This window comes from Panthera onca, chromosome X, assembly GCF_046562875.1.
Source record: "Panthera onca isolate mPanOnc1 chromosome X, mPanOnc1 haplotype 2, whole genome shotgun sequence".
NCBI lineage: Eukaryota > Metazoa > Chordata > Mammalia > Carnivora > Felidae > Panthera > Panthera onca.
In genome coordinates, this window is record NC_138357.1 from 37,526,664 (window position 1) to 37,553,996 (window position 27,333).

The 27,333-nt window shown below is 38.5% G+C and overlaps 1 protein-coding gene across 1 annotated transcript in view; it reads left to right on the forward strand.

The window, feature by feature from the left end:
- Window positions 1-27,333, forward strand: part of TRPC5 (transient receptor potential cation channel subfamily C member 5) — a 271,580-nt gene that overhangs the window by 96,794 nt on the left and 147,453 nt on the right. The window contains exon 2 of the mRNA XM_081793501.1: window positions 17,544-17,683. The gene's annotated coding sequence lies outside the window, so the exon portion shown is untranslated. The remainder of the gene's footprint in view (window positions 1-17,543; window positions 17,684-27,333) is intronic.

Here is a 27,333-nt window from a genome sequence, read left to right on the forward strand (position 1 = left end):
ACTTTGAGTGTGATTTGAAGAAATGATTCTGGGCAAGGAGAGGGAGGCAGGTTTGGAGCTGGGGAGGGCAGTGGTAGTAAAGGAATGAAAGACCAAGGTTAGTTAGGATGAAGTTGTAATCATTTCGCTGAAAGGAGATAGAGGCTATTGGCCACATGGCAGCAGAGAAAATAAGCAAAAGTGGTCAATTCTAGATATATTTTGAAAGTAGAACTGATGGATTGAATATGATGTGTGAAAGAGAGGAACTAAGGATTCATTCATTTCTTCAACAAATATTTACTGAGCATCTTCTATATGTACCAGGTACTGTTCTGGCCGCTTGAGACACAGCAAACAAAAATCCCTACCCTCATGGAGCTTGTTTTTTTAATGAATAATAATAGCTAACATTTATTAAGCACCTCCTATGTCCTAAACTCTTTGCTTTCTTAACTCATTTAAACTTTACCACAACCCAGTTAGGGTATGTGTGTATATATGCATGGTATCTTCTCCACGAGGTAGACGATTGGCCTCACAGAGAGAGTGATTAAGGTTTTTGCAGTCTCACAGCTGCTAAGGAGCAAAGCTTTGTTTCGAAATCAGGAAGTTCTGCTCAAGAGTCCGAGTTCAAACTACTACATCCCACTGCCTCTTTACCAGGCTGGTATACCCACACCAAGAGTCAAAGCTGGACCACCTGGGTGCAAACCAGGACCCTGACTGCTAGATGACTCCAAGTTTTGGGGGCCCAAAAAATGCAAGAGTGCACTTGCCATTTACTTAATTATGAACAGAAATTAGTAGTCTATGGAATGAATTTTGTGCCCCCCCCCAAATTCATATATTGGAACTCTAACCCCCAATGTGATGGTATTTGAAGATGGGGCCTTTGGGAGGTAATTAGGGTTGGATGAGCTTGTGATAGTGGAGGCTTCATGATGGGAATAGTGCCCTTATAAGAATAGACATCAGAGCACACTCTTTTTCCCTCCCTCTCACCTCTCACTCACTCCTCCTCCCCTTCTCCCTTTCCCTCCCCGCCTCTCTCTATCTCACTCGTACTCTCACTCTTCCACTCTGTGTGTGTGTGTGTGTGTGTGTGTGTGTGTGTGTGTGTCTTTCTGTGTCTTTCTGTGTCTCTGTGTCTCTCTCTCCGCCCCCCCCCCACCATGTGAAGACACAGTAAGAGGGAGGATGTGGGCAAACCAGGAATGGAATCAGCAAGCAACTAGACTTCTAGTCTCCCTTAATATGAGAGATAAATCCCTGTTGTCTGTGGTATTTTTTATGGCAGTCTAAGCTGACGAATAATATACCTAGGCACAGAAAGATTTGGGGCCGTGTGTCCTCTTCCTAAAATGTCCCATATTGTTTGACACAAAATGTTGTGTCATAGGACCATGTAAGTGTTAGCTCGAATTATCCGCTGGAATGGCTGAGTGGAATTCAGAAGGGCAGAAGTCATCAGGCCTGCCGAGAACCTTACCTACTGCCAGGCAAATAGGAGGTTTTGGTCAGTGAAACTGCCCTGGGATTCCTCTGTGGAAATCTCCCATCAAAATAGTAGAAGGAAAGATGTGGGAACAAAAAAGTGGAAAAGAACCCTCAAGTTTGGAGATACAATTCTAGAAATTGCTCTCGTTTTTGTTGAATGCTTGCTCTGCTGTAGGCTCAGTGCTGGTGCTCAAACATGCCTCATCTAATCTTCACAAAAACCTTAGAAGGAAGATATGAGTATCTCTATGTACGAAACTAAGGTTCAGAAAGTCTCCGGGACTTACCCAGGCTCTCCCAGCTAATAAATGGTGGAGGGGGGACTCAAACCGTCATCTGTTTAACTATCAACCACCACTGTTCCCCAGTGAGCCCTGCCAGATCGTCCACTCACTATTGCTTGTATTGCTTCCCCTACTTAAATCAGGACTTCCCTGTATATTTCCATACATGCTTTGGTACAGTCTCCCTCATACGTGTGTCCCATCTCTCCCATTCATTCAATCAGCTCACTGGGGTCAGGGGCTCTGATTTGCATATCTTTTTACTTTCCAGCAGTTTCCGTTATGGGGATCTATCCACAGGTGAGTATCTCATAAAGGTAGCTGATTGACTGCAATCAATAAACTGCTTTAGGAATCTGCTGGGGATTCTGCATGCATTCAGCCAAGACAAGGTTAATATCACATTTACAGGTCCAATAATAGCTTCCATTTCTTTAAGGCTTAATTAGTGCTCTGTACTGTGCTACGAACTTTCCATACCTTCTCTCATTTAACCCTGAACGTGTGAACTAGTTGCTCTCATTACAATCTCTATTTTTCAGATGGGAAACTGAGACTCAGAGAGGTTAAATAAAAAAAAAAAAACTCCCAAATTCACTAAGCTAGTAAATGACAGAGCCAACTCCAAAACACATTTTCTTAACCACTGGGGCTAAGGTGAAAATTATGAGCTTCAAGAATTTGTCTCAGGGAAGGAGTGTAAAACTTGAAAATGGATATCTTTAAATTATTTTTAAAAGCCTTATTGAGGTATAATTGAAATACAATAAGGTCCGCATATTTAAAGTGCACAACTTGATTAGTTTTGACATATGTGTACACATATGAAACCATCCCCACAATCAAGATAACGAACATACCCATCAACCCAAAAGTTTTCATGCTTTTTTGAAAACCCTCATTCCACCCCTCATTTCCCCCTCACGCTGTCTCCAAGCACAAATTATTTTTTGAATATGCAAGGCAGGAATTTGGCAGAGATTCTGCTTGCCAATGATCATATCAGCTTTGTCCCTAATAACTGGGCTCATTTGATTAGTGTCATAGTTTACTTAGAATTGTCAATGCTGAACTTCAGCTTTAGGCTGACATCCAAACTAACTACAGGAAGAAGAATGATGATAAATTCTCTCTGAGTTAGAAAGCTAATGTAAGAAGTTAGCCGAGCGGATTGATTTCTTCTTTTTAGAAACAAAAGATGCATATTATTTATCAGATAGACCGAAACCCTAGGGATCATTTTGGGCTTCTGTATATTAGGAAAAATGAGTTTGGCTTTTGAAAAAATCCCTAGTTTACCCAGTAGACAGTTTCTCAGGCTATGACAAAGGTAGCAGAGCCAGTCAGCAGCAAAATTCATTTTTTAATAAAACCTACTCAACCTATTTATTTGATGAATGGACCTAGAGGTGATAGATTGCTGCCTAGTTATTAGAAAATAATGCATAGGAGCCCTACAGGCCTTTTCTTTATCAAATTGATATATCTATCAACATCGCTCATTTGCTCAGGTGTATTCTCCACCCGCACATTAACCTACCATTTTCACTCTAAATGGGGAGAAATAAAAACCTGGGAATGAGAAAAAGGATCAAATGAACATTGGGGCCCTAAGAGACCACTGCCCTTGGCCACTGTCATCCTTCCATCCAATGCCCAGGCTTTATGAAATGGGATGACAGGGAAAGAAGACATCGTTTAAATGGTGAGAGAATTCAAAGCAGTATATTATATGGATTCATCTATATGGTACGGCTGATATGTCATAGGAGTACAGAGAAGAGAGGTCACTGTGCAATGAGGTGGTCAGGGAAGGCTTTGTGAATGGGAGCTGGACATAGGTCCAGAGGAGAAGGGGGAAGTATTCCAAATGCATCTAACCACTGTGATGACTACTGCATTAGAGGCAGGAATAAGTGTAGCAAATGCAGTGAGTATAGAGGGAAAGAAAGAACCCCCAAATGTTCAGGGCCGAAGGTATCTAACAGGCCTGCATTACTGTCCTAGAAGGGATAGAAACACAAGAAAGGAAAGCGGAAAGAGACAGACAACCGGTGGGGGTGAGAGAGTTGCCAATTAGTTCTTCCGTCTTTTTACCACAATAAGTAGCAATCAGATGTCTGGGTTTTTTAATTTCAGACAAGCCCTTGTCTACTCATCAAAGATAAAGCAATTGCTGCTTAGAGCAGCTTCTATTAGCAGCAGCAGTTAACGTAAAAGAAAAAGCAAGCAAGGGAAGGAAATTCTGTAGGGAAAACATTTTCCCTTGACATTCCGGACAAAGGATAGAAGTATTCCATGGTGGCAAATGTCCAAGACAATTCTACCTTTCTTTAGTAAGCCTTGTGGTAGCCAAGTCCTTCTGACCCTCAGCTCCTACGCTGAAGTCAGGACATAGTTCGTGCAAGAGCCCAGAAAGGAATGAATCATATAAGGGAGCTGAGTCCATCTTCACTGGTTTTCATAGACACTCAGTGCTGGAACAGATCTTAAAGGTAGTCTGCTCTGATCTCCCAGGGGAGAATTTAGCCAAAGTGAGCTAAGTGAGACTGTTGCAACCTTCCACTACTGAAGTCTTCCTTTCCTTTTAGAGCTCTAGAATATTACAGCTCAAAGGGACCTGAGGGATTACCTAATCTAACACTTTCCATTTTTTAAAATGGAATATTTAGAAATTTATTTTAAACATATTTTAGAAATGTTATTTTGGAATATTTTAGAAATTTATTTTAAAATAGAGAAAGTTAGAAAAAGTTACTTTTAGTTTAGGACAGAACATTAAAGATAAAGCTGATGACCTCCTCCCAATCTAGGACACCTCCTTGTGCCCTTCCATTCCCCTCAGGTGCAAGAACTATTATTAGTTTCCTGCTTTTCTTTTCAGACCATATTTGATACTTCTACGTACATATAAAAGTGTAGTATTGTTTTTGTGTTTTGTTTAAAAGTTATCATACAATATGTATCTGGTTTACTTTGCTCAGCATTGCTTTGAGATCTAGACCATTCCTTTTAACTGCAGTTCAATATTCCATTGTATGAAAGCACCACATTTTCTTTATCCTCTTCTGCCTTGATGGAACTTTACAAATCTTCTTTGTGGAGAGAGAATTGAGTCTCAGAGAAGTTACAGGATTGGCCCAAGGTACGCTTTAGCATAGCTGGAACTAGAATCTACATCTTAGATAAGAGGTAGATGAGTCTCTCAAAAGTTGGCTGTCTAGGCTCATTTATGGAAGTCTTCGTTGGTCTAATATGGGGTTGGAGTATTGAATTGAAGAGTATGAAAAGTCTGAGCATTCATACTTCCCAGAGCTGGTAAGCTCAAGACCCCCAAACCACAGCCTTGCATGCTAAAGAGCTTCAGAGCTCTACCTTTGCTCATAGTGGTCTGAAACACCTTCCTTTCAGACTTTACAGCTTTAGATCTTGAAGGGTTTTCCGTCCATAAAAGTTCCCTGAACCCACCCTGAGAGTTAAATTAGGATAATGTTGGCCAACAACAGACAGTTGGTAATTTGGTTTTTCAGTTCACGTATTAGAACAAGGTCATTAAGGAAAATGGATTCAGGACAAGCATCCAGGTAGGTGGTCAGGATGAAGCAAAGAGAAGGAGAAAGGGCAAAACATGGACATTTAATGATTGTCTGCTGTGTGCCAAGCAATGTGCTAAATACTTTACATATATATTATCACAATAATATTATTAGTGCTACTTTCCATATTAGGAACCAAGACCTCAGAAAGATTAATAACCTTCCCAAAGCCCATTTGTGTATTCATTCATTCATCCACTCAACAAAATTTTGCCAAGCTACTATTGCTATGTCACAGATGCTATGCTAGGTGATAGAATATGGAATAAGAGAGGGGAAACAGGTAAAAAAATGACAGAGTATCAACTACCACCACCATGAAACTGCAGTGCTATGTAAAATGCTTGAATCAACAAAACTAGAGACAACAAACCAGTTTTTGTCACCAACTAACTGACAGGGTTAGGGTTAGGGTATGGGTATGGGTATGGGTACGGGTTAGGGGTTAGGGTTTAGGGTTAGGGTTAGGGTTTATTTATACAAAGATTATCAAGTTCTTATTCTCTGGCTAGAAGCAAAATGGCAAAGGAGTTTCCACTACATCTGGGTGTGGGCTCGTTTTGTTTTTCTAAGATCCACAGCAGAGAAGTATCTGTCTTAGAGGTAGACATTCCGCCATATAAAAAAGTTACAATAGTATACCCCCATTTTTTCCAATCCCAGAATTTCTGCTATTGCTGCCAAAGGCTTGACTTTTATTTTTTATCAGCTCCACAATACATTGCCTAAAATTATTGCTAAAATAGTCTGTTATAATCAAGAAGACTTAAGTAAGAAAAAGTAGCTTGTATATTTACCCATGAAGCTTCCAATTTTAGTGCTTATCATTCCTTTGTAGAGATCTATATTTCTATCTTACATTATTTTCTTTTTGTCTGAATATGCCTTTAATATGTCTCATGGTGTGGGTCTGCTTGTAGTGAATTATTTCCGGTTTTTTGGTCTGAAAAAACTGTTTATTTCATTTTTCTTGTCTTAAGATTTTTTCTGGGTGTAGGATTTGTTTTTTTTTTTTTTCCTTCACCATTTTGAATTCCTTTTCCCTCTTCCCTCTAGCTTGTGATGTTTTGGAGGAGAAATCACTGTTATTCTTTTCTTTGTTCCTCCGAACTTAAAGTGTTTGTATCCACTGAGAACTTTTTTTTTTTTAATTTTTTTTTTTTAACGTTTATTTATTTTTGAGACAGAGAGAGACAGAGCATGAACAGGGGAGGGTCAGAGAGAGGGAGACACAGAATCTGAAAGAGGCTCCAGGCTCTGAGCTGTCAGCACAGAGCCCGACGCGGGGCTTGAACTCACAGACCGCGAGATCATGACCTGAGCCGAAGTCGGCCGCTTAACCGACTGAGCCACCCAGGCGCCCCCACTGAGAACTTTTAAGATTTTTCTTTTATCAATAATTTTGAGCAATTTGATTAAGAAGATTCTTGGAATAGTTCCCTTCATGTTTCTTGTACTTGACGTTCATGGATCTATAAGTATATATATTTCATCAAATTTGAAAAATACTTTACACTGAGATACCACCTCACGACAGTCAGAGTGGCTAAAATGAACAAATCAGGAGACTATAGATACTGGCAAGGATATGGAGAAATGGGAACCCTCTTGCATTGTTGGTGGGAATGCAAACTGGTGCAGCCACTCTGGAAAACAGTGTGGAGGTTCCTCAAAAAATTAAAAATAGATCTACCCTATGACCCAGCAATAGCATACTAGGAATTTACCCAAGGAATCCAAGAGTGCTGATGTACAGGGACACATGTACCCCAATGTTTATAGCAGCACTCTCAACAATAGCCAAATTATGGAAAGAGCCTAAATGTCCATCAAATGATGAATGAATAAAGAAGATGTGGTTTATATATACAATGGAGTACTACTTGGCAATGAGAAAGAATGAAATTTGGGCATTTGCAGCAACATGGATGGAACTGGCGGGTATTATGCTAAGTGAAATAAGTCCGTCAGAGAAAGACAGATACCATGTTTTCACTCATATGTGGATTTTGAGAAACTTAACAGAAGACCATGGGGGGAGGGAAAGGGGGAAAAAGTTACAGAGAGGGAGGGAGGCAAACCATAAGAGACTCTTAAATACTGAGGACAAACTGAGGGTTGATGGGGGCTGGAGGAGAGAGGAAAGTGGATGATGGGCATGGAGGACGGCACTTGTGAGGATGAGAACTGGCTGTTGTATGGGAACCAATTTGACAATAAGTTATATTTTTAAAGAATAACATAGAGGCTGGAAGAAGAATGAAGTCTTACCATTTGCAACGATGTGGATGGAGCTAGAGAGTATTATGCTAAATGAAATAAGTCAATCAGGAAAGACAAATACCATTGGATTTCACTCATATGTGGATTTAAGAAAGAAAATAGGTGAACTTAAGGGAAGGGGAAAAAAGAGAGAGAGGGAAGCAAACCATAAGAGACTCAATGGTAGAGAACAAACTGAGGGTTGTTGGAGGGGAGGTGGGTGGGGGGATGGGCTAAATGGGTGATGGATATTAAGGAGGGCACTTATCGTATTGAGCACTGGGTGTCATATGTGAGTGACGAATCACTAAATTCTACTCCTAAAATGAATATTACACTGTATGTTAACTAGCTAGAATTTAAATAAAAAAAGTGGTTTGTCCTAATGGAGTATTCCTCATTGTAGTCTGGGAATCTACTGGTTTCCCGGTTATAGTCACATTTCAAATGTCAAAATACCCAGATTTTTTACTCTGGCATCAAATTATACGTAGTATGATATTAAATTTTAAAAATATGTTCTCTAAAATTTTTTTGAAAAATATTTTGGTTATTATGTTTCAAATACTTTCTTTGCCAACTCCTTTCTCTTCTCCTGTGGAACTCCAATTACACATATGAAGTTGTCCTGTAGCTCACCAATACCCTGTTTTGTTTTCTTTTATGTCTCTGTGCCTCACTTTACGTGGTTTTATTGCTGTGTATTAAAGTTAGCTAATGTTTTCTTCCTCATCATCTAATCTCTTTTTCTTTACCATCAATCCCATGCAATGTTCTTACCTCGGATATTGTACTTCTCAAATCTAGAAGTTCAGATATTATACTTTTCAAATCTAGAAGTTCAATTTGTTTTTATATCTTCAATGTCTCTGTTTAATTTATATCTTAAAACAGCTTTATTGATTGATAATTCATATATGGTGTGCATATAAATAACCCACTTAATGTATACAATTCAAAAAAAGCATCATCATTGTTTTTTAGTATATTCACGCATATGTGCAACCATCACTATAGTAAATTTTAGAACATTTTCTTCACCTTAAAAAGCATTCACAAACCCTTTTGCCAAGTTCCCCATCTCTCAGCAACCACTAATTTACTTTCTGGCTCTATAGATTTGCCTATTCTCCACATTTCATAAAAATGGAATCATATATTATGAGGCCTTTTTTGACTGAGTTCTTTCAATTAGCATGATGTTTTCAAGGTTCATCAATGTTGCTGCATGGATCAGACTTCATTCATTTTATGGCCGAATATTTTATAGTATGGATATAACCATATTTTGTTTATCCACTCATCAGTTGATGGACATGTAGGTGGTTTCCACCTTTTATCTATGACGAATAATGTCGCTATAAACATTTATGCATAAGTTTTGTGAGAACATATGTTTTCATTTCTCTTGGATATATACCTAGAAGTGGAATTGCTGGATCATATGGTAACTCTGTTTTTAACCATTTGACAAACTGTCAAAGTGTTCCACAGTGGCTGCTCCATTTTATATTCCCAGCAGCAGTGCATGAAGGTTCTGATTTTTCCACATCCTCATCAACACTTGTTATTATCTGACTTTTTTTATTATAGTCATCATAGTGAATGCGAAGTGATATCTCATTGTTTGGATTTACATTTTCCTGACAACTAATAATGAGCATCTATTCATGTGCTTATTGGCCATTTGTATATTTTCTTTGTAGAAATGCCTATTTCAGTCCTTTACATATCTTTAATTGGGTTAGTTGTCTTTTTACTATTGAGTTACAAGAGTTCTACATCTGCTAGATATAAACCCCTTATCAGATATGATTTGCAAAAATTTTCTCCCATTCTGTAGGTTATCTTTTCCTTTTCCTAGTAGCATCTTTTGAAGCATAGAAAAATTTTCAACTTTGACAAGGTCTAATTTATCTATTTCTCCTGCTGTTGCCTGCACAACAATCTTTTGCCAAATCCAAGACTTGTGAGACTGTATGAACCATCTACAGCACACTACTGCCTCTGTCTCTGGAGATTAGAATCACTGTAGAAGCATCACTATAATCTGTATGCAAGGAGCAGAATTCTTCTACCTAGGGACACGTGTGTGTGCTCCCTGCTCACTAAGGGTGTTAGGCCACCCGAACAAATACATAATGTAAGCATTTGACCACCTTTTTCTCCCCAGAACAAAAATAGCTATTTTCAAAATTACACCATTAAAAATTCATTACTATGGATCTTGAAGTCTTTTTCATTTCTAAGAATTTTAAATGGCAAGGTATTTCCTGTAAGCAGTAATACTTTAAATCTTTTAATCACCTAAACCTATGTGGATATTAGACAGCTAAGTGAGAAAAAGGCCCCGTGTCATTGCCCCGTAGGCTCTGTGCTTGTGTAGGCAGTAGAAATAGATGTTGAAAGGAAATGAAAAGGAAAAATAGAAATATGCCCAGGAAATTGCCTTTTCTATAGTCTTTCAGAAGGTCAGCTCTATTGTACTCACATATGGGACTGAGTTTTTAAATTTTAAGAGAATTGCTGGTGTCCTTCTTCTATCTTGACCTTGCTATCCACTAACAGGGAAAGCTGCTGGCTGTTCTGTTCTGTCTTACCCATCCCCTCAAGAACATTCTTACACTGGGGAAATGGACAGAAGACAGGAATAGATACTTTTCCAAAGAAGATATCCAGATAGCCAATAGTCACGTGACAAGATGCTCAACATCGCTCATCATCAGAGAAATACAAATCAAAACAACATTGAAATACCACCTCACACCGGTCATAGTGGCAAAGGTTAACAACTCAGGAAACAACAGATGTTGGCAAGCACGTGGAGAAATGGGAACCCTCTTGTACTGTTGGTGGGAATGCAAACTGGTGCAGCCACTCTGGAAAACAGTGTGGAGGTTCCTCAAAAACTTAAAAATAGAACTACCTTATGACCCAGCAATAGCACTACTAGGAATTTACCCAAAGGATACAAGAGTGCTGATTCATAGGAGCACATGTGCCCCAATGTTTATAGCAGTGCTGTCAACAATAGCCAAATTATGGAAAGAGCCTAAATGTCTATCAACAGATGAATAAAAAAGATGTAAAGATGTGGTATATATATATATATATATATATATATATATATATATATATATATGATACTGTATACACACACACACACACATACACAATGGAATACTACTCAGCAATGAGAAAGAATGAAATCTTGCCATTTACAACAACATGAATGGAACTGTAGGGTATTATGCCAAGTGAAATAAGTCAGAGAAAGACAGATATCGTATGTTTTCACTCATATGTGGGATTTGAGAAACTTAACAGAAAACCATGGGGGAAGGGAAGTGTAAAAAAATAGTTTCAAACAGAGAGGGAGGCAAACCACAAGAGACTCTTAAATACAGAGAACAAACTGAGGGTTGATGGGGGCACAGGGGAGAGGGGAAAAATGGGTGATGGGCATTGAGGAGGGCACTTGTTGGGATGAGCTCTGGGTGTTGTATGTAAGTGATGAATCATGGGAATCTACTCCTGAAGCCAAGAGCACACTGTATACACTGTATGTTAGCTAACTTGACAATAAATTATATTAAAGATATATAAATAAATATTAAAAAAAGAAAAAGGGCAAAAAATATAAAGAAACATTTCCCAGAAGAGGATCTATGGATAGCAAATGAGCACATGAAAAAATTTTCTACATCACTAGCCATCAGGGAAATGCAATATGAGATATGACTACAATGGTAGATACAACCCATCAAAACAACTAAAATAAAAAATAGTGACAATACCAAATGCTGGCAAGGATTCTGAGAAACTGAGTTTCCCCTATATGGCTTGTGGGGATGTAAAATGGAAAATAGGAAGTTTCTTTAAAACAAAAACAAAAACAAAAATGAAACACGCACATATAACACAGCAATCTTACCCCGGAAATTTATCCCAGACAAATGAAAGCATAAAACCCATCTATGATTGTTCATCCCAACTTTACTTGCAATAGCCAAAAACCAGAATATCCAAAATGTCCTTCAATGGGTGAATGGTTAAAACAAACAGGGACACAGCCGTACCATGGGATAGAAAGAGGAACCAAGTACATGCACTGAATTTAAAAAGTGAACCTCAAAAGGTCACTTCTTGCACGATTCTATTTGAATAACATTCTTAAAATGATAAAATTATGCCATGGAGAACAAATTAGTGGGTGTAGATGTTAGGGATGGTTAGGGGAAGGTGGAGAGGTATGGAAGGAGGATGAGCATAATGGGGTAAAACACAGAAGACCTTTGTGGTGTGAGAATAGTTCTCTGTCTTGATTGCAGTGGTGGTTACACCCATCTGCACATCTGATAAAATGGTTTGGAATGAAAGACACGGAATTTACGAATGTCAGTGTCCTGGTTTTGATACTGTACTCTGGTTATGTAAGAAGTAGCCATTGGAGGTAATTGAGTAAAGGGTGCAGAGGACCCCTCTGTACTATCTGTGCAAATTCTTTGGAATCTGTAATTATTTCAAAATAAAAACTTTTGTGAAAATAAAAAAAAAGAACATTCTTACACTGGGGAAAAGAAAGAAAGAAGAAAAAAAAACAAGACTATCCATATACTTCAAAGGTTTAAAACACCCTTACAAAATAAAATAAAATACATTTACAACAATAGCCATGCCAAAATAGAAAACATCTAGGAATTTTCAGCAGTTCATGTAAGTAGAGAAAAGGAATACAGTAATGAGCAACCAGAGAAAAATGAGGAAAGAGAAGTTGCTATGTAAAACAACGTTTGTGATGAAATTGTTATTTTTGACTTAAGTTCAAAATAATACTTTTGCTCAGGATTAAAAACCAAAATTACAGGGTGCCTGGGTGGCTCAGTCGGTTAAGTTGCCGACTTCAGCTCAGGTCGTGATCTCGTTGTTTGTGGATTCAAGCCCCACATTGGGCTCTGTGCTGACAGCTCAGAGCCTGGAGCCTGCTTCGGATTCTGTGTCTCCCTCTCTCTCTGTCCATCCCCCATTCTCTCTCTCTCTCTCTCTCTTTCTCTCTCTCTCCCTCTCTCTCTCAAAAATGAAAGTTTTAAATTAAAAAATTTTTTTTAAAAAAACTAAAATTACAGGGGCATCTGGGTGGCTCAGTCAGTTGAGTGTCTGACTTCAGCTCAGGTCATGATCTCATGGTTCATGGGTTGGAGCCTGGAGCCTGCTTGGGATTGTGTCTCCTTCTGTCTCTGCCCCTCCCCCACTCGTGCATTGTCTCACTCTGTCTCTCAAAAATAAATAAATGTAGAAAAACACCAAAATTACAAATGGGTGATGTATAATAATATATAATAAATACATAGAATGTATATAACATTTTTAACACCTTTGAATAAAAAGCGTATTAAAAGCCAGATCAAGATGCCTGGGTGGCCCAGTGAGTTAAGCGTCTGATTCTTGGTGTCGGCTCAGGTCAGGATCTCATGGTCCATGGGATAAAGCCCTGTGTCAGGCTCTGCACTGACAGTGTGGAGCCTGCTTGGGACTCTCTCCCCCTCTGTCTCTGCCCCTCCCCCACTCCCATGCGCATGCACGCTCTCTCTCTCTCTCTCTCAAAAATAAATAAATAAACATTAAAAATTTTGCAATTCGTATACTAAGCTGTAGGCCAACCCACCAAGCAGTCAGTGCAAATTACTGGTCCCCTAAACTGAGTTTCAAGAGTTTAAGTAGAATGCTACTGACTCCCTCCCCTAGTAAAAAAAAAGGAAAAAGAAAAGAAAAGAAAGTCACTACCCCACACCAAGTCATTTAATAAAGCCACTCAGTTCCTTCTGACTCCAAATCCAGGGCAACCTCTCAATGCCTACTATGAATGGATTCTATTAATTTAAATGTATCACCTCAGAAAGAAATAATTATAATCGACCTGTCCCATGTATGCAACTGTTGGACTGTCAAATCCAAAAAGTCCAAAAGACTTTTTAATTTTTTCCAAGGTAAGAAGAAACCTAAATTGGATGTCTTAGTCTGTGCAGGCTGCCATAACATCTATAGACTCGGTAGCTTTAAACAACAGAAATGTATGTCTCAAAGATCCGGAGGCTGGGAAGTCCAAGATCAAGGTTCTGGCTGATTTGGTTTCTTCTTGGTTGTAGGCAGTATGTCTTGACATGGTGCAGAGAATGACTGAGCTCCTTGATGTCTCTTCTTATATGGGCACTAATCCTATCAGGGCCCCACCCTCCTGACCTCATTTAACCTGAATTACTTTCCTACTCTAAATACAATCCAAACTGGAAGTTAGGGCTTCAGTGTGTGAATTTGGGGGAATATAATTTAGTCCATATCGGTGAAGAAGGTTGCTGACACTTAAAAGGATTATAAGCATAGTTCAACTTGGTAAAGTGACCAAGGGCAGAATCCTCTCCGGAGCTCAGCTGAAACGTGGTGACTCTGTCTCCCAATACAATGTGCAGTGCAGCTCTGGGATCACTTTAATCACTGTATTTCACAGAGTATTCCTCACTTTTCCATTTTACACTGAATGGACCAGGTGGAAAAAGCCCAGAACATGGAATTAGAAGACTTGGGTTATAATTCTGACTCTGTCACTTACTAGTCCCTGGATGGTATAGCAAACTCTTCAGTTCTGTGATGCTGAAAATATTCATCTATAGTTGACTCTTGAACAACGTGGGCTTCAACTGCACGGGTCCATTTATATGTGGCTTTTTTTTCCAATATTGTACCGTACTGTAAATATATTTTCTCTTCCTTAGGATTTTCATAGCATTTTCTTTTTCCTTTTTTATTAAAAAGTGAGTTTATTATTATAATAAAGATTAATTTTTGATTTACAAAATATGTCATGTGATAGCGAATCAAATCCTAGAAAGATAACCTGATAAGGAGAACTGTCCACGTTTGTAAACAATCTCAATCATATTAAAACAATTTTAGAACAAAACAGTTTTTTTAATTTACTCTTACTTTTTAATTTTTATTTTGTTTCAAATTTTTATTTAAATTCAAGTTAGTTAACATATAGTGTAATATTGGTTTCAGGAGTAGAATTTAGTGATTCATCACTTACATACAACACCCAGGGCTCATCCCAGCAAGTGCCCTCCTTTTCTTTTTAATAATAATTTTTTAATGTTTATTTATTTGTGAGAGAGAGAGAGAGTGACAGAGAGAGACAGAGTGCAAGGGGCGGTGGGCAGAGAGAGAGAGGGAGACACAGAATCCGAAGCAGGTTCCAGTTTCCGAGCTGTCAGCATAGAGCCCGATGCGGGGCTCGAACTCAAGAACTGTGAGATCATGACCTGAGCGGAAGTTGGACACTTAACCGACTGAGCCACTCAGGCGCCCCACCAACAAGTGCCCATCACCCATTTAGCCCATCCCCCCACCTCCTCTCCATCAACCTTCAGTTTGTTCTCTATAGTTAAGAGTCTCTTCTGGCTTACTTCCCTCTCTTCTCTTTTCTCTTCCCCTATGTTCATCTGTTTTGTTTCTTTGAGTGAAATCACATGGTAGTTGTCTTTCTCTGACTAACTTATTTCACTTAGCATAATTACATTCTAGCTGCGTCCACATCATTGCAAATGGCAAGATTTCATTCTTTTTGATGGCTGAGTAATATTCCATTTACACACACACATGCACACACACACACACACACACACACACACACACCAACTCTCTTTATCCATTCGTTAGTCGAGGGACATTTGGGCTCTTTCCATAATTTGGCTGTTGTTGAAAATGCTGCCGTAAACATCAGGGTGCATGTGCCCCTTGAATCAGTATTTTGTATCCTTTGGGTAAATACCTAGTAGTGCAATTGCTGAATCATAGGGCAGTTGTACTTTTCACTTTTTGAGAAACCTCCATACTGTTTTCCAGTGTGGCCTGATAGTGTTTTCCTAAGCTGACTTTATTGTGAGAACACAGTATGTAATACATATAACATACAAAATATGTGTTAATTGACTGTTTATGTTATTGGTAAGGTTTCTGGTCAACAGTAGGCTAATAGTAGTTAAGTTCTGGGAGAGCCAAAAATTATACATGGATTTTTGAATGCACAGGGGGTCAGCACCCCTAACCCTTGCATTCTTCCAGGGTTAACTTATATTTTAAGAAGTAAATGATAGCAACTCAGTGAGGTAGGCAAGGATAAGTAAAATAATTTAATGAGATGATGTATCTAAAAAAGACTCTGTAATCAAATAGATATTAGGGACCACTAAACCATAGAGAGAGCTTAAAAGCTTCCTGACTCAAGGCATATTTCATCTGGGAGAGACAATGGCCAAGAGGAACATTTTTAATAAGCTACTAGTATCCTAAGATGCTAGTATTTGAGGAAATTTGAGGATAAACAAAAGTCCCACATTGTACAGTAAGTTAACATAACCTACAGAACTGCTTACTGTAAGTAGTAGTACAGGATGACTAATTATATTAAATAACACTTAAGATGTTCTGTTCAATGGTATTCATCAAATTACAGTTCCACACATCACTGGTGTTCTTCAGGTTGAATCAAGGGATTCTGCCACCAAAAGCAATCCGTGGCAGGCATTTCTTAATTTGCAAACACAATTTTAGTTCGTGGGGAAAATTTTCTCCATTTCAGGTTTTCACTCCCAGATTCCTCTTAAATCATTTAGTGACTGCAGCAGACAGCAAAACAAATGAACCTGTGGCCAAAGAACACCTAGGACAAGCACATCAGGTGTCACCAATGGCTGGCTTTTATTCATCTGTGGTCACGTACTTGGGTCTGTATTTTAAACTGCTAGTAAAAATACCCTGTAGTCATACGATGGTCTGAAACATACTGTCTCAATCCCGCTTGTAAGAATCAGTTGCCCACAAAAGAAAGTAGTGGGGATGCAGGACAAGGCAATTGCAACTTGAGGCAGTCTTGGAGGCAGGAAAATATGAACAGAAGCCAAAGTTTGAAGCCAAGAAGAACACAGTTCACGTCAGCATTTAATCCAGAGAGCAAGGTGTGGATAGGATAGGTAGCAAGGAGAATAGACCACATGAGAGAACAGGGTTGGATTGAGTTGAGAGATGAAAAATTGGCTGAACAGAGCTTTTGTATGTGTTAGTATGCCCCTCTATTTACATGGTGCCCAGTGCATATTGAGGTAATAGATGCAAAAGCTTAAAGAAGTCGGAATATACTTATAGCAATATTTTATAGGATCCACAGAGAGCATTCTGACTTCCAGGTGATCTGCTATCCAGATTTCAGAAGCACCAATGTTAACTGGTGAATAACAGATTCATAGGGGATCATTAGCAGGCAATAGAGATACTCTGGCAATAGTCTTAACTCTTAGACGGGGCACGATGAAGTAAGAGCCTCTTTTCTAACAACCTACTCCTTGGAATCTCTATTAGAGGAAAGATCTTGGGCTGGTCTCCTCCCTTATGATAAAATTACTAGGATTCTTTAAGATGGCTCTGTGCAGTATGACTGCTATTTCTGGGAATCAGCACTCCAGAGGCTGTAGACAGGCCTCAGAAAATCAGAGCAATCCCCTCTTTGTGTCCTGTTCTATTCTACCTTAGGAGAACAGGCATATAATGTTGGACTGATTCCAATGTGAAAGGGAATGGTGATCCAGTCTGAATGATATAGTTTATTTTATGCATAAAAACGATCCAAACCAGTAACTGAGTCTCAAACTTCATTTCTCTCAACCTGAATCATCCTGTTTTGCTTGTCTTTAGGGAGTAAACACATTGGCTAACCAATAAATGTGGCCCTCACTTGGTGCTCTATCTAACCCCATGGTCTCTGAGTATCATGAATGTTACTAATACTGTGCAAACTTTGTTTTAATAAATAGCCAGTTTTAGGGCGGGCGTTGATCTTACAATCATCATTTCTATCTTTCTCATTTCACAGAAAAGGAAACAGACATGGAGAAGAGCTAAATGTGACTAGTTCAAGTTCATACTTCAATTAGCAGAAGAGCTGACACTAGAATCCAAGTCTCCTAATTCCCAGGACACTATTCTTCAACCTGCACCATTTTACACACACAGGTATGTACCATTGTTTCCAGGTAAGTCCCCAGACAAATTTTTAACTTTTGTTCTGGAAGTGTACAATTATAACATTGCAAGTCCTAATCTTGTGTGTTATTGAGTAAGGAAGGGAGGTGAACTAACCAACTTTGCAGGAAATATATCCTTGTTACAAAAGTACCAATAGTACCAACAAAGGTGACCTGGTTTTGAGGATCCCAATTTGCAAAATGAGAAAGTTACAAAACAGTCACATTGAAGGAGATTGCATTATAAGGGAATACTCAGCAGAACTTCTTGAGTTCATTTAAGCATTTACGATTATTACTTGGCAGAATCCTCTGGGACAGAGAAAGAAAGTTAAAATGTTAAGAGCCACTGCCAGATGAAGACCAAGAAGAAGGCAAAATAAGCATCTTTGAAGTAAAACTGAAGTGATGAAGAAATAGAATCTGTTGGACAGAAACTCAGTTTCCCCTGAAAGTATCAGGGCCCCAGTAGCCAGCCTAGTGAAGAGTCTTTCTCAACTACATGGATAGCACCATTACCTGTGTTTTAGTCACTCAGGCTTAAACTTGAATATCATCTTGAGGTTCTTTCTCTACCTCATCCCCTATAATGTATAGATTACCAAGCCCTGTATTTCTCTTTCTTTGAAATAACTCTAACATTCTTCCCTTCTCCCATCTGGCGGCATTCCAGATGGGACTCCAATATCTGATGGGAAAAGTCCTATTCTCTTCTACTCTAATTCACCACTGGCACAGCCATAGAAGTCATCTTATAAATTACAGCTTTCTTGATCACATCCTGTTTAAGAACCTAGAGTGATTCCCCAGTGCCTCCAAGATCAAGATGTAGCTAGTTTCTCAACCGAATGTTCTATATCCTCCAACAAATGGGCCCAGCTTAGCTACGTCTACATACTTCCCTCTCTTCCCAAATACTGCCATACCCAGGGCATTGCCAAGTCCCACCTTTAGCTTCCATCTCCACCCCACGTATAACAGAGGTGCTTTCACAACTCTCCCCTCTGCCTATCTAAATCCCACCCAGTTTTTCAGATCCAGCCCGGGTTTACCCCTCTACATTCCTTTCCTAACCACCTCCCTAAAACTCCAGCTAATCTTGATCTTTACTATTTTAATTAGTGCCAGCTATGCTCAAGGCACTGATCTTCTTCCTCCTTTAGAAATGAGAAAAACTAACAGGTAAAATTTGGGTCCCATTTTTATAAAGTCCTGTTCTGAAGCAGAGGATTGGAACAATGTGCATGTTAGCCCTTAGTGTCTGTTACTATAGAGAGTTCCAGGGCATCAGTTGAAGGATTCCCCAATCTTTCTCCCTCCCAAGATGAAGGTAAGATCTGTTGGAACATCCAAAATGTACTTCATTCATGACACATTACCCATTTGTTGCAGAATCACAGAATCTTAGAATACATAAGAGAAAGGGGGCTTTGGATCATTAACTATACATTATACATGAGAAAACTGGGGTCCATTTCTGTTCTGTCCATTTCTGGGAATTGTGATGTTTTCTTTTACTTTAAAAAGCTACTACTGGGAAATAGCACCATTTTAAAAGAAATTCAGCAGTACATATCTTTAAAAATGCTCCTGGTTTTTGACCCAGTAATTTGACTCCTAGAAACTACACTGAGAAAATTATCTTGAATATTTTTTAAAAATTATGTACAAAAATATCACAGCTTCATTTTTAACAATGGAGATAAATTGAAGACACCCTAAATATCCCCAAATTGGAGACCAGTTAAGTACATTGGTATACCTGATCTGATCTAATAAAATATTATATAGCCATTTAACATGATATTTTAACATAAGATGGCAGAAACCATACACCCTCAATCTCACCTAGCAGAGTCATTTCTACATAAGGGAAATTGGTGGCAGAAAAGGCAGAAGATTTAAAGAGTGTGTGGGATAATAATAACGTGTGGGAAATTCTTTTTAAAAAATATTAAGTGAAGAAAACTGGATAGAAAATGTATATGTAGGATGAACTCATTTAAAATGCATGGGGGGAAGACTGGAAAATTTTATTTTAAGCCAATTGTTTGATTTTTTAATGAAAATTTATGATTTGCTGGTTTAAGTAATTTTTTTATTTTAAAATAATTTCAGACACATAAAAAGGTACAAGAACAGTACAAAGAACTTCTGTGTACCCCTCACTCATATTCCCTAAATATTAGCATAAATAAACTTTCATTTATTTATTTCCTTATTATAGTTTTGAGGTCTTTTGTTTATTTTAACATTTATTTATTTTTGAGAGAGAGAGACAGAGCACGAGCAGGGGAGGGACAGAGAGAGAGGGAGACACAGAATCCAAAGCAGGCTCCAGGCTCTGAACTGTCAGCACAGAGCCCGACGGGGGACTCGAACTCGCAAACCACGAGATCATGACCTGAGCTGAAGTCGGACGCCTTACCGACTGAGCCACCCAGGCGCCCCAGTCTTTTATTTTTTTACACTTACCATGCCATGAATTCATAGGGAATGGGTTCCAGCAGCTCAGGCCATTTCCATTGGTTCTCACAAAATGTGCTTCTCTGGGTGGGGCAGGCTGGCACTTCAGTTGAATCCAAGTACCTTTCTCTTTGGCTTTCTTTTTTCCTGATCCCTTCACATGCTTCAGAAAACTCTCTCGGCTCTTTGAGTCCTTAATATGCTCAATACATACATTAATTCTCGAGCAAGAATCTTGCCCTTAACTTGTTTGTTTACAACAATGCCAACGGTATGCTGGGTAACGTTGTAGACTCTCCAGTTTGGTCATGGTAACATTTGTGGGGCATTCCGTTTTGAAAAGCACCCTTTCCTCTGATGTCAACAACCTCACCTTTCTTGTAGATTTGCATGTATGGGGCCAAAGGAACAACTCTATGTTTTCTAAAAGGCATAGAGAACAAATAGTGGGTACCTCTCCTCTTTCCCTTTGTGGTAGTCATTTTGGTGAATTACTGGAAGATGGCAGTTCTGGCCAAAAGGGATAAATAAACTTAAAGAAATCCTTCTGCCCCATTTAAGGATTGTTTGGCCAGTAAGCTCCTATGTGAACAATGTCATGTTAGATTCCAAAGTGAACAGGTAACAGTAAGGAGACAGACACTCATTTCTGATGGCCTGTGGGATCTAGGATGAAAGCCAGTCCCAAGACTGATAATCAGATGCAACACTTTTAACCAATTACACTGCCTATTATTTGCTGTAGTCAGTGCCATCCATTCTGCCTTTCCCTTGACTACTTCAAGGAATATCATGCAGACAAAGTGATAATGAGTGTTGAGCAACAGAGTTAAACTTCCCGATTCAGCTGAGTGACTTGAGGGAGACAAATATATATTTTTGGTTCATGTCTTCACTTTAGTGAAAGTGAAAAGCATCGATTTAATTCAGCTGCCAGCAGTTCCACATAACTCTGCTGGACATCAAAGAGAAGTTTAATAAAGATTTGGAGACCTTACAAAAATAAAAACACCACATGGCCATAGCCATGAAAATGATTATGCAAACTAGAGTACCTACATTTTAGCATAGATACTATGTTGTTCTACCCTGAATTTGAAAAAGTCCTCTGTATTGTAGACATTGTGGAGGTAGAAGAGGCATTTGGGTGATCCAGCACTGTCCAAGAGAACTTTCGGTAATGATGAAAGTGTTCTGTATCTGTGCTGTTCAGCGTGGTAGTCATGAGTCACCTGGGACTAGTGTAACTGCAGCACTGAATTTTTTTTATTTCATTTCATTTTAATTCATTTAAATTTACATAACTGCATGTGGCTAGCGGCTACTACAGTGGACAGTGGATATCCAAACCTTTCTCCACACTAAGTAGAAATTTCCTCTCCAGTCCCCCTGATCTCTGCACTCTCACTGAAAATCATATCCATCCCCAACAGTTCCAGTTACCTTATAATGATGGTACTCAATCTTGGCCGCATATTACATTCACCCAGGGAGTTGTCCTTAAGTGTCAGTGTTGGGGATGGGGGTACTATGACCCAAGCATGGATATTTTCTAAAAGCTTATCAGCTCATTCTAAGGTACAGCGAGATTTGAGAACCTTTGATCAATATTCTGATGACTCCCAATTCTACATCACCAGATTTCAGTGCCGTGCTCCACATGCTGACTGGATCTTTCCTTCCTGATTCCCCTCCACCTCAGCCCCCCCAAAACCCTCAAACACCAGTGTAGCCAAATGGAACATCATTATCTTGCATTGCTTCCACCTAAACCCTTCAAACTATAATTACTGGACTTACTTCTGCCATTTTGCTATTTGTTTCTTTATGTCTTATATAGTTTTATTTATCAATTCCTTCATTTCAGCCTTGTGTTTGATTTACTTCTCATTTCCTATTCTATATATATATATTTTAAGTAAACTCTACCACCCAATGTGGGGCTCGAATTCATGACTCCAAGATCAAAGCCTCATGCTCTACTGACTGAGCCAACGAGGCACCCCAAGAGGGGTCTATTCTATATATGTTTTTAATTATTTCCTTGGTGGTTACCCTGGGGATTAAAATCAACATCTTCAATGTATAGGAAGCTAGTTGCAGTTAATAGTAACTTAGCTTCAGGGTGCCTGGATAGCTCAGTCGGTTAAGTGTCTGACTTCGGCTCAGGTCATGGTCTTGCTGTTCATGAGTTCGAGTCCCACGTCAGGCTCTGTGCTGACTTCTCAGACCCTGGAGCCTACTTCAGATCCTCTCTCTCTCTCTCTCTCTCTCTCTCTCTCTCGCTCTCTCTTTGTGTGCCCCTCCCCCACTCATTTCCTCTCTCTCAAAACTAAATAAAAACACTTTAAAAAATAATAACTTAGCTTCAATAGTATAAACACTCTCTTCCTAGGCAGCTCCATTCCTCCCCTTCTATGTTGTTTTTGTCACAACTTACATCTTTATTTAGTATGTCAGTTAACACAGATTTCTAATTTTTGTTCTATGCATTTGTCTTTTAAGTCATGTATACAAAAAAGAAGATTTATAAACCAAAAGTAGGATACTGGCTTTTATATTTAGCTATGTACTTCTCTTCACCAGTGTTTCTTTATTTCTTCATATGGTTTTGAATTGTTGTCTAGCCTGAAGGACTCCCTTTAGCATTTCTTATAGGGCAGGTTTACTGGCAATCAACTCCTTCAGCTTTTGTTTTTCTGGGAATGTCTTGATTTCAACTTTATTTTTGAAAGATAGTTTTGCAGGATATAGAATTTAGGTTGAGAAGGTCTTTTTTCTTTCAACATTTTAAACATATTACCCACTGCCTTCTGGCTTCTATGGTTTCTGAAGAGAAATTGGCTATTAATTTTATTGAAGATTGTTTGTCCACGACAAGTCATTTCTCTTGCTATGTTCAAGATTCCTTCTTTGTCTTTGTCTTTTGATAGTTTGATTTTAATGTGTCCCAGTGTGGAATTCCTTGGAGTTTAGCCTTCTTAGAGTTTATTAACCTTCTTGGATATATAGATTCATGTGCATCATCAAATTTTGGATCTTTTTGGCCATTATTTACTCAAATATACTTTCTGCCACTTTTTCTCTCTCTTCTCCTTCTAGAGCTCCCGTTATGCATCTGTTGGTACACTTGGTAGTGTCTCACATACATCCAAGGTGCTCTTCATTTCTTTTTACTTTCTGTCCCACAGACTGGATAATGTTAATTGAGATATTTTCAGTTTCACTGATTCTTCTACTTGCTCAAACCTGCTGTTCAGCATTTGGCAAATACTATTGGGGAGGGTGCTCTAACTCAGAAAATTCCAAGGGGGGAGTGCGTGTAAAAACAGGCAATCTTCTCAGCTGATCCCTTTTTTTCATGCAGCAATTCAGTACCTATGTATTAACCAGTCAAAATATAAGACCACAATTCTTTGAGAACAAAATCCATATTGGCCTGCCTGACACCAGCAAGCCACAACTAGGAATGGGAGCCACTGTCTCCATAGCTTTATCCAAGCTGAGGAGCAGGAGATGGTAGGCAGTTCATTAGAAATGCTACAAAATTCTCTCGCCAAAATTTAGTAGCTTCTTTCTTCATTAAGCACTAATCTTATTGTTTTAAGTTTTTTATTCAATACCAGAGTTCAGAAAAGTTGATTCTGATGGTCTTTGTTATGATGGTTAATTACTGCATTAGTGGAGACATGGGTTTTTAGAGTTCCCTACTTTGCCGTTTTATACAATGTCCTTTTTCCTTAATAAAAAATTTTGTGGAAACATTACACATTTATCCCTTTATTTAAACTTTAATTTTTTTGTCCAGCTCCATATAAAACCTGAATGACATACTTTTTGTAATTTATATCTTAATTTAATTAAGAAATTATATTTTTCTTAGTCTGAGTCTTTCTGTTCAGCAACATAATGTGCTTCCCTATTCTCTTTGGTCCTGTTTTATCCCCTTTAATAACTTCTTTTACATAGACCCTGTTCCCTGCTAAATAAACTAATTCCTGGATATCTTAAGATGTCACTATTGTGCCCTGGGTTTCTTCCATTTTAATTTCTGAGTGATGGTGATGATTATGGCTACATTTTTTTAAGCTATTGATATTTGTACATTTTTCTTACATTCTGTCACCTTACCAAATCCCTTGTTAGCTCTAACAGATTTTTGTAAAGTTTCTTGGGTATTTTATTACAAAATTACATTATGTAAATGTAAAGGTAATGATTATGGTTAAATTTTTTAAGGCTATTGATATTTATATATTTTTCTTATATTCTCTCACCTTACCAAAGTACTCTGTTAGTTCTAACAGATTTTTGTAAAGTTTCTTGGGCGCTTTATTATACAATTACATTATGTAAATATAAAGGTAATTTTGTCTCCTCTGTTAAATATTTATCATATTTTCATGTCTTCTTACTACAAAAGTCAGAACCTTAAAATTGAATAATAGTGCTAATAGTGGCAAACCTACCTTGTTCTTTTTTTTTTAATTTATTGTGAAATTGGTTTCCATACAACACCCAGTGCTCATCCCAAAAGGTGCCCTCCTCAATACCCATCACCCACCCTCCCCTCCCTCCCACCCCCATCAGCCCCCAGTTTGTTCTCAGTTTTTAACAGTCTCTTATGCTTTGGCTCTCTCCCACTCTAACCTCCTTTTTTTTCCCTTCCCCTCCCCCATGGGTTTCTGTTAAGTTTCTCAGGATCCACATAAGAGTGAAAACATATGGTATCTGTCTTTCTCTGTATGGCTTATTTCACTTAGCATCACACTCTCCAGTTCCATCCACGTTGCTACAAAGGGCCATATTTCATTCTTTCTCATTGCCACATAGTACTCCATTGTGTATATAAGCCACAATTTCTTTATCCGTTCATCAGTTGATGGACATTTAGGCTCTTTCCATAATTTGGCTATTGTTGAAAGTGCTGCTATAAACATTGGGGTACAAGTGCCCCTATGCATCAGTACTCCTGTATCCCTTGGGTAAATTCCTAGCAGTGCTACTGCTGGGTCATAGGGTAAAACCTACCTTGTTCTTGATTTTAATGACAATGGTTCCAGTATTTCACAATTTATTATATTTACTCTTATTGTAAGGTAAATAGTCTCTTTTTTGGATAAGTAGTTTATTTCTGTTCCAATGTTACTTTAGTTTTTTTAAAAAATAGGTGCTGAGTTAAAGCAAATTATTTTTTTCATGTATTGATATAATCATGTTTTCTTTAAGTTATTGACTTATTTACCAAATTGTATTGACAATTTCCTCCTATTGAACCATGCTTGCATTCTTAGGATAAATTCCTTTTGGTCATAAGGTATTATTCTCCAAATCCGCTACTGTGTTATAATTTGCTAATATTTTATTTAGAATTTTCGGTATTATTTTCATGATTAAAATAGTCTATAGTTTTCAACTTAGGTTATCTTGATTAAATTTTGACCTTAACATTATGCTAGCTCTGTATAATTAATTCTTTTTCCATAATCCAAACTATTTTTAATAACAAGATGATCATCTGTATGTTTTTTTTTTTAACGTTTATTTATTTTTGAGACAGAGAGAGACAGAGCATGAATGGGGGAGGGTCAGAGAGAGGGAGACACAGAATCTGAAAGAGGCTCCAGGCTCTGAGCTGTCAGCACAGAGCCCGATGCGGGGCTCGAACTCATGGACCGTGAGATCATGATCTGAGCCGAAGTTGGCCGCTTAACCGACTGAGCCACCCAGGCGCCCCTCATCTGTATGTTTTTAAAGCTCTATATATGCAGCTGTGAAACCACTTGAGTAGAAAGACTTTTAATTGGTAGATATCTCAAACTATTTTAATTTCTTCTATAATTATTAATCTGTTCAGTTTTTCCATTTATTTATGGTTTAATTTTGGTAATTTTTCAGAAAATGCAGTCACTTAGGATGTCTTCACCTTCTTATAACAGAAAAGCATGCTTAAAAGTGGGTTAATAAAAAGGGAGTTTTTATCTCATACAACTAAAAGACTAGAGATTGAGCAACTCCCAGATTGGTTAATTAAATGGCTCAAAGACCTCATAAAGGAAGCAATTTATGCCATCCTCAGCATGTAGGCTGAATCTTTTAGGTTGACTGTCCTCATAGTTCCAAGGTGGCTACCAAAGTCCTTGGTGTCACAAGCAAATGACAACATTCAGAGGCAAAAAGGGAAATACTTCTCTTTTTACATCTCTTTTGCAGAACAAAGAAACCTTTCTCAGAAGTCCCCTAGGACATCGCATTGGCCAGAGTTGCAACAAATACTCAAACCTAGATCAATCACTTGCCAAAGAAACATTGGAATTACCAATATTGACTTAGTCTTAGACCAGTTAAGACTCTTTCCTTGAGGTGAAGGAGGGGCTTCTTGCCTGAGCACATGGCTGTATGGAGGAGAGGAAGTTAAACATACAAACAAAAGCAGAGCTCTAGTGACAGAACATTACCCCATCTCTATCCTCATCATTATTTCATGTAATAACTCAATACAAATTTATTGAGAGCCTACTATGTGCCAGGCTCTGTGTATAGAGTAGTAAATATTATAGGTAAGGCTCTTGCTATTATGAAGTTTATATTTTGGTTGGGAGAGCTAGTCGTTAAAATAATAAATATAGATATGATCATTTCAAATAGTGATAAGTTCTTGAAGAAAAACAAGTCAGGGTAATGAGATGGAGAGGAACATGTGAGAGGTTCCATTAGAAAAAGTGGTCTAGGAAGGCTTATTGAGGAGATGACATTTGATCTGAAACCTACATGTTAAGAAAGAAATTATGGGATTATGGGGTTGCCTGGGTGACTCAGTCAGTTAAGCATCCAGCTCTTGATTTCAGCTCAGGTCATGATCTCACAGTTCATGGGATGGAGACCCACGTTGGGCTGCATGCTGACAGCATGGAGCCTGCTTGGGATTCCCTCTCTCCCTCTCTCCCTGCCCCTCCCCTGTGCTCTCTCTCCCTTTCCCTCTCTCTCTCAAAATAAATAAGTAAACTTTAAAAAGAAAGAAAGAAAGAAAGAAAGAAAGAAAGAAAGAAAGAAATTGTGAAGATGTAGTGGAAGAGGGTTATAGGCAGTGAACCACATGTGCAAAGGTCCCCAGGTGGCACATGCTTGAGAGGTATGAAGAATAGAAAGTTAACATTCTCTTAAAATACCGTT